This window comes from Hemiscyllium ocellatum, chromosome 39, assembly GCF_020745735.1.
Source record: "Hemiscyllium ocellatum isolate sHemOce1 chromosome 39, sHemOce1.pat.X.cur, whole genome shotgun sequence".
Classification (NCBI taxonomy): Eukaryota; Metazoa; Chordata; class Chondrichthyes; order Orectolobiformes; family Hemiscylliidae; genus Hemiscyllium; species Hemiscyllium ocellatum.
In genome coordinates, this window is record NC_083439.1 from 17,889,496 (window position 1) to 17,907,811 (window position 18,316).

Here is an 18,316-nt window from a genome sequence, read left to right on the forward strand (position 1 = left end):
CACACAAAATGATAGAATCCCTTTAGTGTGGAAACTAACCGTTTGGCCCATGGAATTCACACCGCCTCTGTGAAGAGCATTCATCCAGATTCACCCTCTTACCCTATCCCGGTAACCCTATATTTCTCATGGCTAATCTGCCTGCACATCCCTGGACACTATGGGACAATTTCAGCATGGTCAATCCACCTAACCTGCACGTCTTTGGACTGAGGGAGGAAACCGAAGCACCCAGAAGAAACCCAGGCTGTTAATGTGAAACAAAATAATGGATAAAGTTTGTTTTCCCATTACAGTGTAGAGAACCATTTGGAAATGAATACACATCAGGACAATGTGACATTAATTATGTTTAACTTAGCTTTGCTTATGTTTGGTGGGGCAGTATTTTGTGTTGGCAAGTTACCAGTTGATCTTTAGCTAAGGAAAAGATTCCTCCCCATTTGTTTTCCGTCCTCTCTCCTCATCCTTGTCTTGCACTGTTTAAGTCTTCTTTCTGTCCTCTGTTATGCCTTTCACATTTTTTTCTGCTCATGTCCAGTTCCTTTTCTTAAATCTCTCCTTTTATCCAAATTCTCTCCTTTTACCCAATTTCCTGAATTCAATAAAGTAAGTTTCTGGTGGGATATTCTGGGGGAAAAAAACTCAATTTCTATAAAGCTGAAAAGAATCTTGAGCTGTTGGACTTGACACTAAACATGCCTTGTCACAGGACAGTAATAATTAACAAAGCAAGTGAAATCCAAGTGGGCAGTTTAGGCCAATACTGTCTGGAATTTAGAAGAATGAGGGGAGATAAAATTGAGATATTGAGACGTGGAGCAGATGCTTCCTCTTCTGGGGCATTCTAAGATGAGAGGTCATAGTCTTAGGACAAGAAATAGCAAATTCAAAACACAGCTGAGGAGAAACAACTTCTCCCAAAGGTTGGGAATCTGTGGAATTCCCTTTCCCAAAGTATAGTGGATGCTGGGACAGAGGAAATTTGAGGAGGAGTTAGACAGATTTTTAAAATTGGTAATGGGTTGAAGGGATATGGAGAGAAGGCAGGAAAATGGGGATGAGGAGCATACCATGATTGAATGGTAGAGCAGACTCGATGGGCAGAATGGCCTGATTCTGTTCCTATATTTTATGAACTTATAAGTTGTGTTAAAATGCGACAGTTCCCATATCAGATTTTACCTTGTAAATTCTTGTTTGTATGTCACTAGTGAAAGAGAGCAGAGAAATTTATGCACTGAAAGGAGGTAATTGTAAATAGGGCCCTGATAGTATGTATAAAGTGACAGACAGTTCAGAAATAAAATTGGACCCCTATTTTTAAATTGCCAATAGGACAAGAGACCCAGGATTTAAACATTGAAAGGTGAATTTAAGTCTAATGTCAGGATTTCTTCACAGCTGATAGATTTCTGGGTTGGCAGTACATATGCAAGATTTGGAATGATTTTTAAAAGGTTGTTTTAAATTGGAGGTCGAGATTTTAATTTTAATTCTTTTGTCAGTGACAAGTATACTGTGGAATGTGAAGTGCTGCTGTTTGTGTGGATACACAATTTTAGTTGTGAAGTGTGACTCAAATCCCGACACACTGAAGTCTTTTTAATATTACTGCAGCTAAACTGTACAGCAAAAGTTTCAAAAAATATCTCTGGAATGTGGGTGTCGCTGACTAGGCCCAAAGTTTGTTGCTCATCCTTAATTGGTCTTGAGAGGGAGGTGGTGAGCCATTTCAGAGGGCAGTTAAGAATCAACCAAGTAGATGAATGTTCTATGCACTCCTCATTTTGAGGCTTTTAGTTAGAGAAGATGTGAGTGATCAGGGCATCAGCATCCCTCGTAGCCTCTGCCCTTTTAGTTATGTTTTTGATATTTCCATTCCATTTAAAATTCTGGTTATTGGTGTTACCATAGTGTAGATGACAGAATACTGTATAATGGTGTTGGAGGTCTGTGGTGGTGTTATGCATTTTCTTTCATGTTGGAGGTGCCCATCACCTGACATTGCTGTGAATGTTATCTGTCACTGGTCAGTCAAAGCATGAATACAGTTGGTCCTTCTTTTGGCTGCCATGGGCTACTTTATTCTTAGAAAAGTTGTGAATTGACCTGAATGATGTCGAATGTCAGCAAACAACCTCTGTGATGTGAATTAGGTATTAAGATTAGAATCAGAAGCAAGGGTAATAAGTCCACCCCTTTCAGATGAGCCTCGATCCTCCAAGTAGTCTCTCCTTGGCTCATAGCTCTGATTTAGATTGTGATTACAAATTGGACTCCAGACTATTGAGCACATGATTTAAGATAATACTCCGAGAGTGCTGCACTATTGGAGGAGCCACCTTTCTGGTGAGGAGCCCTGCCCCCATCATTTATACACAAAAGCTCAAAGATGTGCAAGACAGTTCTCTCGGTATTGTGCTCAATAATTATCCCTCGACCGATTGCTAAAGTAGATGGCCTGATCATTAATCTCATGCTGTTTATACCCAAATTGGCTACATTTTTGCATTGACTGCACTCTAAGGCAAAATATTTCATTGATTGCAAAGTGCTCTGAGATGCCTCACACTGTGAAAATTACAATACACATGCACGTTGTTTCTTCTGATGTGTCCTAATGAAATAGCTGTAGTTGAGTGTAGTTGAATTCTGGTGCAGTGGAACTGCCACAATCTATGCTAGACTTAACTCTAGATGTGAAATAGGGATAGGATACAAGGACATTTTCTGTTTATGTGAGCAGTCCTTCATTAAATTGGATTCCTTAATATAAATTAGAAATGTTTAAAGTTTGCATAGAGTGGTGAGATGAAAAGTACTTCATGTTGTTCAGATCTTTGGATACTACAGGAAAGGAAATTCATTATCACAGTTTGAATTGCCCAAAAGAGTGGCATAGGTGGCTCAGTGGTTAGCACTGCTGCCTGACGGTGCCAGGGACCCGCGTTCGATTCTAGCCTCGGGCAACTGTCTGTGTGGAGTTTGCACATTCTCCCCATGTCTGCATGGGTTTCCTTTGGGTGCTCCGGTTTCCTCTAACTGTCCAAAGATGTGTAGGTTAGGTGAATTGGCCATGCTAAATTGTCCATAGTGTTCATGAATGTGTAGGTGAGGTGCATTAGTCAGGGGAAATGTAGAGTAATAAGGTGGGGTAATGGGTCTGGGTGGAATACTGTTCAGAGGATTGGTGTGGACTTGTTGGGCCAAGGAGCCTGTTTCTACACTGAAGGGATTCTAATTCTAAAAGTAAGATAAGGGTAACAGGTTAGATTTTCTGACACATAGGGAGCTGTATTTGTAATGGAATAGAACCTCAATTATCCATGAAAATGATGAAGGTTCCTGGGTAGATAATGAGGGAGATTCCTCATGTCGTCTTTCCATGTATGTTTAAATTAGCTTATTATTTTTCACAGTATTTTAAATGCATTCTCCAAATCCACCTGACTGACCTCCCAATCTTAATCACATCACTAAAATGCTCAGGACAGCCAGAGTAGGGATACGTGAGCTTTCATTGTATTGTGCTTTGCCTTTTCAGAAAACACAATGAAAACCTTGAAATGTGAACAGATGCATGATTAGTAAAATCTACAGTTGTAGAATAATATTTACAAATCTAAAAAGAGTAAAACATCTTTTATTGATATTTAGCACCAGTACTGTGACAAGAATGCACTGTATAGGTGGAGCTATCATTGAGAAGGTGAGTTGATTTTATGTTACAGCTAACTCTTTTGAAAACCCCTGAATAATTACTCTTGACAGATGGCTATTCAGTATTGGCCAACGATACAGCAACGGTCACAGAACATTGCCGTCAGTTTTATTTCATCAGTAGTTTCTTGTGGGTATTATATATTCCTCGAGTTAAATTCAATACCCCGAGCAGTTAAACACTCAACTCTTGTTTATATTTGTATTAAAATAGCTATTAGTCCTTGTATTCAATAAATAATATTTATAAATAATAATTGAGAGTATTTACTCTAATTTATTTCAGTTGGTTATGTTTACTTTAAAAGAAGACAGTCACTAACAATTTTTACATTATCAAACTTGAGCAATTGGTTTACAACTTTCATTTATAGTTTTGTACATTGTCAGCAGAAGTGGCACAGGGTATGCATTTTCCTAATTTTGTAGTTTTATATTAATGATCTAAAGTACAAAGATGAGGCAAAATTCCCTGCCAATGATATACTCTGCTGTATAGGTCATAGTCATTATATTGGTGACTGCATTTCCCACAGTCTGAAATTTTAGGTTCATTAGCTCCAAGTTAAAAAGATTTTGGAATAAATGTCAGCAATGTGATTTGCATGTGATCTGTGCTAGATATTGGAACAAAAGTGGATATTTCAGTTGTGCAACAACTTTATAGATTCTGCTCCAAGAGCTTTCTAGATGTCAAGCAACATGTGGTTATTTTATCTGACAAGTCACAAAGAGGCTTTACCCTGATAACATGTGGAACTGCAATGTGTATTGTAACATATCAGAGGGTTTGCTGCATGGTTGTCAGAGTTGAAGGTATCCTTTATTTCAGCAAATGTATGGGTTTTGTTTGTGTTTACAACAGCTACTTATTAACCTCAAACTCATTGATTATATTACGTTTCATTGTATGTACAACTTACTTAAATAATACATGTAGTTAACTCTCAACTGCCGGTGGCACAGTGGTTAGCACAGATGCCTCACAGCTCCAGGGACCTGGGTTCAATTCCCACCTCAGGCGACTGACTGTGTGGAGTTTGCACATTCTCCCCGTGTCTGCGTGGGTTTCCTCCGGGTGCTCCGGTTTCCTCCCACAGTCCAAAAATGTGCAGGTCAGGTGAATTGGCCATGCTAAATTGCCCATAGTGTTAGGTAAGGGCTTCGGCGGGTCGGTGTGGACTTGTTGGGCCGAAGGGCCTGTTTCCACACTGTAAGTAATCTAATCTAAAAACTGCCCTTTGAAATGGCCTAGCAAGCCACTCAGTTCAGAGGCAACTAGGGATGGGCATAAATGCTGACCATCACAATGCCCATGTCCCACATGCAAATAAAAAAAAATAAAGTACCTGACATTTTTGTTTTAATTGGAAATAACTTTTGACTCAAATATTGTGAAGGAAACATCTTCTTCCTCTTGTATGACGTTTGAATTTATAGAATGCAGGTGCACAAATGGAGGCTCATAAGATATTTATCAACAAAAATCAAACTTTGCTGAGATGGCAAAGTACTTGGGATGGATGTAACGTTTAGGGGATTGGTTAGCTAAGTTGGCTGAACAGCTGGTTTGTGATGCAGCTAGGTGCTAGCAGTGTGGTTTAATTCCTGCACTGGCTGAATTTACCATGAAGGACTTTCTTCCATCTCTCCCTGGCCTGAAATTTAATGACCCTCAAGTTTAGCCAGCACCACTATTTGAATTTGAATTTGAGTTGAATTTATTTATTGTCACGTATACTAAGGCACAGTGAAAAGCTTTGTATTGCTCACAAGACAGTCAGATCACAGAGTTAAGTAGCATAGATAAGTAAATAATAGGTAAACAGCGGCAAAACCAAAAACACAGGCACAGGCGAATGTTAAGAGTTTGTGAGTCCATTCAGTATTCTAACAACAGTAAGGTAGAAACTGTTCTGAAACCAGGTGGTGGGTGTTCAGGCTTCTGTACATGTTCAGGCTTCTCCCCAATGGTAGAGGTTGTAGAAAAACATTGCCAGGGTGGGATGGAGCTTTAAGAATACTGTCAGCCTTTCCTTGACAGCGGGCCTGGTAGATGGATTCAATAGATGGGAAGAGGGCCTTTGTGACTGTCCGGGCCGAGTTCACCGCTCTCTGTAACCGCCATACCAGGCAGTGATACATCCAGACACAATGCTCTCAATGGCACACCTATAAGAGTCAACAAGGGTATTCGCCATCATGCCAAATTTCCTCAGCTGTCTGAGGAAGACGAGACGTTGTTGGGTCTTTGTAACCAGTGCGTCCACATGAAGAGTCCAAGAAAGCTTGTTGTTGATGACCACTCCCAGGAGTTTAACAGTCTCTCCACTCGTTCCACCTCTGTGCTGTTAACGTGTAGAGGGGCATGAGTAACATCCTGCTGAAAGTCAATATTGAATTCCTTGGTTTTGCTGGCATTGAGAGTTACCTTTCATTTCTAATGCAAGAACAACCCTATGTTCTGGTAGGTCATAGTCATAGAGATGTATAGCACAGAAACAGACCCTTTGGCCCAAATCATCCACACCGACCAGATATCCCAGTCCGTTCTAGTCCCACTTGCCACCAAACCCTTCCTACTCATATACTCATCCAGATGCCTTTTAAATGTTGCAATTGTACCAGCCTCCACCACTTCCTCTGGCAGCTCATTCCATACATGTACCACTCTTTGCGTGAAAAAATTGCCTCTTAGGTCTCTTTTCTATCTTTCCCCTCTCACTCTAAACCTATGCCCTCTAGTCTGGACGACTCTACCCCAGGGAAAAGACTGTCTATTTATCCTATCCATGCCCCTCATGATTTTATGACGCCCCTCAATCTCCGACACTCCAGGGAAAGCAGCCCCAGCCTGTTCAACCTCTTAGCTCAAATCCTCCAACCCTGGCAACATCCTTGTAAATCTTTACTGAACCCTTTCAAGTTTTACAACATCTTTCCAATAGGAAGGAGACCAGAATTGCACGCAATATTCCAACAGTAGCCTAACCAATGTCCTGTACAGCCACAACATGACCTCCCAACTCCTGTACTCAATACTCTGACCGATAAAGGAAAGCATACCAAATGCCACCTTCACTATCCTATCTACCTGCAACTCCACTTTCAAGGAGCTATGAACCTGCATCCCAAGGTCTCTTTGTTCAGCAACACTCCCTAGGACCTTACCATTAAGTGTATAAGTCCTGCTCTGATTTGCTTTCCCAAAATGCAGCACCTCACATTTATCTAAATTATACTCCATCTCCACTTTCTCAGCCGATTGGCCCATCCGATCAAGATCCTGTTGTAGTCGGAGGTAATCTTCTTCGCTGTCCACTACACCTCCAATTTTGATGTCATCTACAAACTTACTAACTATACCTCTTACGCTCACATCCAAATCATTTAAATAAATGACAAAAAGTAGTGGACCCAACACCAATCCTTGTGGTACTCCACTGGTCACAGGCCTCCAGTCTGAAAAACAACCCTCCACCACCATTCTCTGTCTTCTACCTCTGAGCCAGTTCTGTATCCATATGGCTAGTTCTCCCTGAATTCCATGAGATCTAACCTTGCTAACCAGTCTCCCATGGGGGACCTTGTCAAACACCTTACTGAAGTCCATGTAGGTCACATCTGCCACTCTGCCCTCATCAATCCTCTTTGTTACTTCTTCAAAAAACTCAATCCAGTTTTGAGACATGATTTCCCATGCACAAAGCCATGTTGACTATCCCTAATCAGTCCTTGCCTTTCCAAATACATGTACATCCTGTCCCTCAGGATTCCCTCCAACAACTTGCCCACCAGCGACTTCAGGCTCACTGGTCTATAGTTCCCTGGCTTGTCCTTACTTCCTTTCTTAAACAATGGTACCACATTTGCCAACCTCCAGTCTTGCAGCATCTCACCTGTGACTATCAATGATACAAATATCTCAATAAGAGGCCCAGCAATCACTTCCCTGGCTTCCCACAGAGTTCTAGGGAATATCTGATCAGGTCCTGGGGATTTATCCACTTTTATGTGTTTCAAGACATCCAGCACTTCCTCCTCTGTAATATGGACATTTTTCAAGATGTCAGCATTTATTTCCCTACATTCTATATCTTCCATATCCTTTTCCACATTAAATACTGATACAAAATATTCATTTAGTATCTCCCCCATCTCCTGCAGCTCCACACAAAAGCTGTTTTGATGATCTTTGAGGGCCTCTATTCTCTCCCTAGTTACCTTTTGTCCTTAATGTATTTGTAAAAACTCTTGATTCTCCTTAGCTTTGGCAAATAGAGTTATCTTATGTACCCTTTTTGCCCTTCTGATTTCTCTCAAGTATACTCCTGTCTTTTTTCTCTTCTAAGGTTCATTCAATCTATCCTGTCTATACCTGACACTTCCTTCTTTTTCTTAACCAAACCCTCAATTTATGTAGTCATCTAGCATTCCCTATACCTACCAGCCTTTGCTTTCATCCTGTAGTAAAAAGTGAGGTCTGCAGATGCTGGAAATCAGAGCTGAAAATGTGTTGCTGGTTAAAGCACAGCAGGTCAGGCAGCATCCAAGGAACAGGAAATTCGACGTTTCGGGCCAGAGCCCTTCATCAGTTTCCTTTCATCCTGACAGGAATATACTTCCTCTGGACTTTCGTTATCTCATTTCTGAAGGCTTCCCATTTTTCAGCCGTCCCTTTACCTGCGAACATCTGTGCTCAATCAGCTTTTGAAAGTTCCTGCCTAACACCATCAAAATTGGCCTTGCAATTTTACTCTTTATTGTCAATTAGATAAATCTAAATAAAATATTCTTATACAATTATTATATTCACCATTTTCTAACACTTCATCGAAAATCTTTTCAGATTTGTCAAACTGGCAAGTGCCAAGTTTCTGCTGACTCACTCTGATTAACCTGTGTATTTCTCAATGATTACTCACTCTACCTTGAACTGTAGGAGGTGCACTCTGCATTGCACTTTCGGCTGAGCAACCCACTCTATCTGTTTGTGAGTTGTTTAAAAGAGAAACAGAGCTCCCCTCCGCAACTCACCAGACTGCAGGAGTTCCACATGATGTATACAAGATACTCACTGGCTGAACCAGTAACCCAGCTACTGCAACTGATTGCACCACTAGCCATGTTGTGCAATGACTGAAGTGAAATTTTCAGTTGCCATGTGGGATGTTATAACTGGAATCTTTTTCTGCTTCACGTTAAATTTATACTTTGTCTCAGGTTTATAATTAATTGGGGGAAGCAGACTTTTTGCTGGCATTTCTGAGGATCACACTCTGCAATCTATTTTTCTGTATGGGCTACAAATCAATAATCTTGAGCAATGAAACGAGTAGCACTTGGCCATATCACCTCCAGGTGTCACTGTGGCACAGATTCCACTCTTCTTATGTATTGCAGTTCTCTTGCACATAATGAAAAGCCTTGGTCTGTGCCATAGTCCACTGACCTCTTGCTTCCCAATCAGCATAGTATGGATAAAGTGAAATATTAATGCATTATTTTTCCATTTGTCATTGTGGACAAATTCCTTTTTAATTATATCCATTGACACACACATTAGAAGCTGACTTGTTTTAGAGTCTTTCTTATGATTGAACTAATGAAAGCATTGGCTTGAATACCATATGCTTGTCAGAAGTAGAACCAACTGTACAACTTGTGCCATTGTTCCAGCCCTATGTAAGGCTTTGTCTGGAATGGAATATGACAGTTACACTTGTTTCAGAACATCCTGTCTTAATCCTCCTGATACCCAGACAAATTATCTGCAACCGCATTCAAAGTAAAGTGAGTAAACATTTAGAAATATACAGGTGAATCAGAGTGAGGCAGCATAGGCCAGTTTACTTGATAAATCTGAAAAGACCTTTTATTCGAGAATGGGAAATAATTGTATATGAAAATTCAATATCAATTAATCTAATTAATGATGAAAGGTAAAATTGCCATAGACTTACCAGATCATAGGGCTGCTCTCTCATTAAAGAGAAATGACTGGTAGAGGTTTAACCTGAGAGTCATTACATTTCAGAGCAGGGGAGAGTTTGAGAAGAGTGTCCTTCATGGTAAACTCAGCCAGTGCAGGAATTGAACCCACACTGCTGGCATCAGTATCCAGCTAACTGACGCTGTAAGAATAACATCCATCCCAAGCAGTTTTCCCATCTTAGCAAGGTTGGACTTCTGCTGATAAATATTTTGTGAGCTTAATTCCTGAAGAAGTTATTTTCCAAAGCATCATTTTGGCCATTGAGAAAGTTCACACTTCAAGAGTGTGCTAATTAATCCAATTGGAGGGGTAGGGGACTTCCCTGTGTCTAATGGGAAAGAGACGTTTCTTCAACCAATAAGTTTGCATTAGGAAAATATTAGCACAAATTATTGCAAAAGTTTCATGATTGCATCTGTTAAGTCTGTTACCAATTTAAACAATTGGTAACGTAATAATGTTGCAACATTAATCATACTTTGGTGCCTCTCTTTACAAAGCCAGTAAAGTGATAGCATGCAATAACCAGTTCGGAAAAACAAGCACAAATAGTGAATGCAATCTCCTTACTGATATAACAAGGTGATTACATCATTGATTAGTTTTCTGAGTCACTCTGCTTCCACTCAGCAGTGACATAGGCAGTTTCAAAGTTCCATCCTTGCCATAATGATGGTTTTTATTTCCTCAATATTCAATAAAAGAAAAAAGTCAGCTGCAGAAGAGGCATTCAGGGTGGCCAGGATCAAATAGTGGCATGTATCCAAGTCTACTCTTTTCTTGTCAGAATGAAATTGTAGGAAGACATTTCCTGTTGCAACCATTTCCTGTATTTTCTGTAATTAACTGAATTGTGAAGGAAATCATTATAGCTAAGAACCAACAGGAAATTCTTAGCAACCACTAGATTGACTAATCTTTTACTGCTATGCCCTCGTATCCTTTCCAGCCATAGTGTAAAGTATGTAGGGTAAGAATTAGTTCACATTCAGTAGGTCAGTGGGATTCCAAATGGAAACAACCACTTTCTGTTCTGTACCATATCCCTTCAAATCCACTTAGATACTGAAAAATATGAATTCCACAAATAAGTCAGTGTATTTACAGTGGGCAGTTGCCTCCAGAACTTACCATTTGTTAAAGAATAAGCTTGTTTACAATAAATAGAGTCAAATAGTTATTTCCCTGTTAATACAAAACCTGGTGTGGATTAGTTTTAAACTGAATAGCAGTCAGTCAGGCAAATTGATCATTTTGGTGGTTTAATTGGGTGGTTATATATTTATTTGCAATTACGGGGCTAAATTAGAGGATCTCTTCCCAATTGAATTCTGTCAGAGTCAACACAAAGGCATTTGCAGACTATCTCCCTGCTTCATGCTGGACAATAGGAAATTTGAAATTCAGTTGTGATAATAGAAATGAATGATCATGATCAATATTCCATTGTAATATCATGGTTTTTCCTATCCAGACATGACTGGGTAAATCTCAAGGGATTTAAAGCACAACATAGGATGTTGGAATCTACATAGCCACAAGTTCTTATTTGGAAAATAGTTCAAATTGTGAAAAGTCATGTGGTAAGACAGCAAAGTTTCTTGCTCTGCTTTAAGGACCAGCTAGAAATTAGTAGGGAAAATGAAAGCACATTTTCATTTGGGGATGTTATACTAGCATTGGGATTGAGACTTGGTTTAAAAATAGGAAACAGAGATTAGGAATAAATGGCTCTTTTTTTGAGGGCAGGCCGTGACGTGTAGGGTACAGCAAATATCAGCACTTGGTTCCAATTATTCATGAAATGTATAAATGATCTGGTGAGGAACTTAATGCAACATTTTCAAGTTTGCTGATGACACAATTCTGCATGAGGTTGTGACGAGGATGCAACGAGGCTTCAAGGTGATTTAGACAAGTTGAGTGAGTGGGCAAATACGTGGCAGTTGCAGGACAATTGGTAGTTGTGTAGTTATATACTATGTGTGCAAATCAGAAAGGCAGAGTAATACTTAATTAGTGATATATTGGAAAATGTAGATATACAAAGTGATTTAAGTGTCCTTGTACACCAGCCAATGAAGGCAGACAGGTATATACAACAAGCAATCAGGAAGGCAAGTGGTATATTGGTCTTCATTGAAAAAGGATTGTGGTTCAGAAGTCAGGATATCTCACTGCAGAGAACACAACTGGAGTATCGTGCATAGGTTTGGTCTCCCTACCTTAAAGGATATGGTTGCCAAAGAGGGAATGTAGCAGATGTTCACTCAGCTGATACCAGGTATGGCAGGAATATCCTGTGATTCGACTGGGCCTGTATTCACTAGAGTTTAAAAGGGATCTGATTGAAATATATAAAATTCAAACAGGGCTGGACAGACTAGATGTGGAGGGATGTTTTTCCTCACTGGGGAGTCTAGAACCAGGGGGTCACTGTCTCAGGATACAGGATATGTCATTTCGTACTGAGATGAGGAAAAGTTTCTTCACTCAAAAGGTAGTGAAACTGTGGAACACCCTGCCTAGAAGGCTGTGGCAGTGAGTCACTGAATATATTCAAGAAAGAGATAGATGCATTTATAGATTTTAAAGGCATCAAAGGATATGGAGAGAAAGTATGAATATGGCATGGTGACAAAAGATCAATCAGGATCATATGGAATGATGGAACGGCTCAAAGGACCAAATGGCCCATTTCTGGTCCGAGTTACCATGTTTCTAAGTTGTTGCTTGCAATTAGAATCACTGAAGCATCAAAACCATTTGTTCAGCCAATCTGTGAATCAGACTTGGAAAAAAGCTATATGACATTAGGAACCAAAGTACAGTTAAGCCCCACCATTCATGAGGTCAGTGACCTTGTGGAGAATATCACAGTGGATTTCCTTTTTCTGAATTACGATTGAAATGGCTGACTGTGCATGTGCAATATATAACTAAGCACACAATGCAGATGTGTAAATCCCAGAAAACTACAGATGAGCAAACACTGGAGTTGCACTGAGTGAAATGGTGTGCACACTAAGTATCATGCAGATTAGTGAAATCACAGAGTGGGCATCCAAACTGCAGGACTTCACCTAAGCCATTTCAGTTGAAGTTCAGCTGAGCATTGACCTCTTAGAACTTTAACTACAAGGAACACCAGAACCTATTGAGAAATTATTGCCTACTGAGACCCTCACTTCAACTTAAACCATCTGAGACCTGACACACAGGATGTGACTGAGATAATTGAATTTTGTAAAAGTACAATGTCTTTATCTGTATCCAATCTTGTGTATGTGAGAGAGTGAGAGATAGAAATTGATAGTATGAGACATGTTTACATTATTGATAATGTGTGAGAATAACCATTATTTTTAAACTCACAAAGCTTGCTGCTCCTCTCTTAAAGGGGCACAGAAAATACACCAACCATTGACAAATAAGAGAAATTGCAATGTGTCCATAATAATCACCAGTGCAATTGGAGAAATGGCTCTGCAACAGTTGGAGAATATTTTTAACAATCAAATATCAGTTTGAGCATTGCATCACAAAAGGTAATGGTTGAAGTTAGAAATGTGAACTTTATGTTTGAAACTTTGTTTTTATTTCCAGTTTGCTACCTTGTACTTCACAAATTATTGAAATTCAGTATTGCATTTGACTTTATGGAAAGCATCATGCAGGATATTTATAATTTGTAAGTCTATAGTCTTTTAAAATTGAGGTAATATCTGTTAGAGCATAGTTACTGTTATAATGTAAGAAATGTGGTAACCAATGTGCACATAGCAGATTCCAAGAAATAGCAATGAGGTAATGATCAGAAAATCTGATTTATTTATTGTTTCACAGGATGAAGACATCACTGAGGAGGCAGCATTTATTGCCCAGAGGACAGTTAAGAGTCAGCACATTGATGTGAATCTTGAGTCACATGTCAGCCAGACCAGGTAAAGACAGCAATTACCTTTCCTAAAGGACCAAATGGATTTTTCCCAGCAATCAACAATGGATCCAAGATCATCATTAGATTCTTGAATTCCAGATATTTATTGAATACAAAATCCACCATCTGCTGTGGCAGGATTCAAACCCAGGTCCCCAGAACATTATCTGGATCTAAAATCCAATGATAATACCATGAGGCCGTTGCCTCCCCCAAGTGATGTTAGTTAAAGACAAATATTGGATAGGACACTGGGAGAGCTCCTCTGCCTTTAATGTCATAAGGTCTTTTGTATCCACCCAAGAAAAAGATGGAGTCTGGGTTTAATGTCTTACCTGAAGGATGGCATTTCCAACCATGTAGCCCTCCATCAGCATTGCAGGCCAGCCCAGATTATGTGTTCAAATCTTTGGCATGGGACACAAACCTACAATCCGTTCATTTGCAGAAGAGACTGCTACTACTGAGCTATGGTTAGAGCTAATTGATGAATCATAGAATCCCTACCGTGTGGAAGCAGGCCATTCAGCCCATTGAGTCCACATCCATTCTCTGAAGAGCATTCCACCAAATCCCTGTAATCCTGCATTTCCCATGGCTAAACTACCTAGTTTGCACGTACTTGGACATTGCAGGGCAATTTAGCATGGCCAATCCACATCTCTGGGCTGTGGGGGAAAACCGGAGCACCTGGAGAAACCCCACACAGATATGGAGAGAACGTGCAAACTCCACAGAGATAGACACCCAAGGCTGGAATCGAACCCAGGTCCCTGGTGCCAGCCACTGAACCACCATGTTGCCACCAAATGATGTGGGTTCCTGATCTATGGTATGTCACCTGGGAAGGTGTTGAGCAGTGGTTGTTCTTCCCAGAGGAAGGCAAGAAAAAACATATTGATTGAGCTGGTTGCTGACTAATAGATACCTACAAGTAGAACTTTCAGGAACAAACAACAATTCCAATTGTCATTGTAGACCGGAAGGATTTGGAAAGTATTTAATCCAATTTCTGGCCCCCTTTCCCATTGGATACCGCATATTGCATTTCAACAATCTAGGTTATGAAATTTACTCCCTCTTCACTAATACAGAATGGTAACCATGATCTTACAAAAAAAAATGCTGATTATGATTTTCCAAATGTGATAGTGCCTCAATTATAAATTATATGTCACTCTCAATGTTGGGACACTGGTGCGTGTATGGAATGAGCTGCCAGAGGAAGTGGTAGGGGCAGGTACAATTATAACATTTTAAGAGGCATCTGGATGGATTTATGAATAGGAAGGGTTTAGAGGGATATGGGCCAAATGCTGGCAAATGGGACTAGATTAAGTTAGGATATCTGGTCAGCATGGATGAGTTGGACCGAAGAGACTGGGACCGCAGCTTTTTACAATATATGTTAATGATATAGAAGATGGTATCAGCATTAGCAAATTTGCTGATGATACTAAGCTGGGTGGCAGGGTGAAATGTGAGGAGGATGTTAGGAGATTACAGTGTGACCTGGACAGGTTAGGTGAGTGGTCAGATGCAGTTTAATGTGGATAAATGTATGGCTATCCACTTTGGTGGCAAGAACAGACAGGCAGATTACTACCTAAATGGAATCAATTTAGGTAAAGGGGCAGTACAGAGAGATCTGGGTGTTCTTGTACACCAGTCAATGAAGGCAAGCATGCAGGTACAGCAGGTAGTGAAGAAGGTTAATAGCATGCTGGCCTTCATAACAAGAGGGATTGAGTATGGAAGCAAAGAGGTTCTTCTGCAGTTGTATAGGGCCCTGGTGAGACCACACCTGGAGTACTGTGTGCAGTTCTGGTCTCCAAATTTGAGGAAAGACATTCTGGCTATTGAGGGAGTACAGCATAGGTTCATGAGGTCAATTCCTGGAATGGCGGGATTACCTTACACTGAAAGACTGAAGCGACTGGACTTGTATATCCTTGACTTTAGAAGATGAGGGTATCTGATTGAGACATTATAAGATTATTAAAGGATTGGACACTCTGGAGGCAGGAAACATGTTTCCGCTGATGGGTGAGTGCCGAACCAGAGGACACAGCTTAAAAATACGGGGTAGACCATTTAGGACAGAGATGAGGAGAAACTTCTTCACCCAGGGAGTGGTGGCTGTGTGGAATGCTTTGCCCCATAGGGCAGTGGAGGCCCAGTCTCTGGATTCATTTAAGAAAGAGTTGGATAGAGTTCTCAAGGATTGTGGAATCAAGGGTTATGGAGATGAGGCAGGAACAGGATACTGATTATGGATGATCAGCCATGATCATATTGAATGGTGGTGCAAGCTCGAAGGGCAGAATGGCCTACTCCTGCATCTATTGTCTATTGTCTATCTAATGTCTCTTTCCGTGCTGTACATTTATACAACTCTATAATGTTGGTATATGGGATAGGAAGATACTAGGTTCAATGTTTCAGTTTGATAAGTTCCTGATATGACTGAGATGAGCCCTGTCTGGCAAAATTGAAAATGTTCCAGATTTTGACAGACATGTGGACCTAGAAAAAAAATGTTCAACTGAATCACATTTCAACGTAACCTGAAATACTGAGAGACGATTTGTAGCATCCCCTGAGTCGGCCAGTGAGACAGAAATTGGGTCAAATCGAATAAATCAGTCCACTGAATTGTGCCCTTTCTTGGGGATTCCTAGAGCACAAGGGCCCCTTTGGCCCATCATGACTGTGAAGACTGTTTGAAAGAACCAACAAAGACAGAGCTATCCTACACCTCAGTGGCAAATACGCAAGGGCAATAAATACTCAATGCATGAAAGAATAAAAAGGAAATCCAGTTCACCATTTCATGCCATTGCATGCGAAGAGGAGGTCAGTGCTGCTGACATCATCAATTTGTCTTGGAAAAGGAGGTTGGCATATTCACAGTGCTGCTTACATCATCATTGTGTGCCCATTCCCCATTGAAAGTTCACTACCCCTCAGTACTTTGAGGCCACACTGCCCTGTTCTGCTATCTGACCCCGCCCCCCTGGCCTACCACCTCGTGCCTTACCACTATTCTCATCAAGACACCACACTGGCTCACTATTCCCCAAACCCATCCATGCATCACTTCTCCGCATCCCTCTTCACCCTGCTGACTATACTACACTTCAATAAATTAAATTTGTGCTTTAAGTGTCTCTCTAAGTTTTAAACAGGCAACACATTCTGTTGAACAATTAATTCAATTTAGTGTAATCAGGACATGACTTGCTGCATTGCTGACTGTGACAGTACAGTCATAGTGACTGCATGTGTGATGAGTGTACACTCTGGATTTGTGGTGGCAACAAACAGCCAATCCAATTCATCTTGCTCAACTGTTTCATAGAGTCATAGAGATGTACAGCATGGAAACAGACCCTTCGGTCCAACCCGTCCACACCGACCAGATATCCTAACCTAATCTAGTCCCATTTGCCAGCATTTGGCCTATATCTCTCCAAACCCTTCCTATTCACATATCCATCCAGATGCCTCTTAAAATGTTGTAATTGTACTAGCCTCCACTTCTTCCTCTGGCAACTCATTCCACACACGCACCACCCTTTGCATGAAAACGTTGCAACTTAGGTCCCTTTTAAATCTTTCCCATCTCACCCTAAACTGATGCCCTCCCATTCTGGACTCCCCCCAACCCAAGGAAAAAGACCTTGTCTATTTACCCTATCCATGCCCCTCATGATTTTATAAATCTCTATAAGATCACCCCTCAGCCTCCAATGCTCCAGGGAAAACAGCCCCAGCATATTCACTCTCTCCCTGTAGCTCAAGCCCTCCAATCTTGGCAGCATCGTTGTAAATCTTTTCTGAACCCTTTCAAGTTTCACAACTCCTTTCCTATAGGAGGGAGACCAGAACTGCACGCAATATTCCAACAGTGGCCTAACCAATGTCCTGTACAGCTGCAACATGACCTCCCAACTCCTGTAGTCAATACTCTGACCAATAAAGGAAAGCATACCAAACACCTTCTTCACTATCCTATCTACCTGAGACTCCACTTCCAAGGAGCTATGAACCTCACTTGAAGGTCTCTTTGTTCAACAACCGTCCCCAGGACCTTACCATTAAGTGTATAAGTCCTGCTAAGATTTGCTTTCCCAAAATGCAGCACCTCACATTTATTTAAATTAAACTCCATCTGCCACTTCTCAGCCCATTGGCCCATCTAATCAAGATTCTATTATACTCTAAGGTTAACCTTCACTGTCCAGCACACCTCCAATTTTGGTGTCATCTGCAAACTTACTAACTATACCACTTATGCTCACATGCAAATTATTTTTATAAATGAAGAAAAGCAGTGGACTCAGAACCGATCTTTGTAGCACACCACTAGTCACAGTCTTCCAGTATGAAAAGCAACCTTCCAGTATGAAAAGCAACCCTCCACTACCACCCTCTGTCTTCTATCTTCAAGCCAGTTCTGTATTCAAATGGCTCATCCTCTCCTTATTCCATATGATCTAACCTTGCTAACCAGTCTACCATGAGGAACCTTGTCAAACGCCTTACTAAAGTCCATATCGATCACATCCACCGCTTTGCCCTCATCGATTCTCTTCATTACTTCTTAAAAAAACTCAATCAAGTTAGTGAGACATGACTTTCTATGCAGAAAGCCA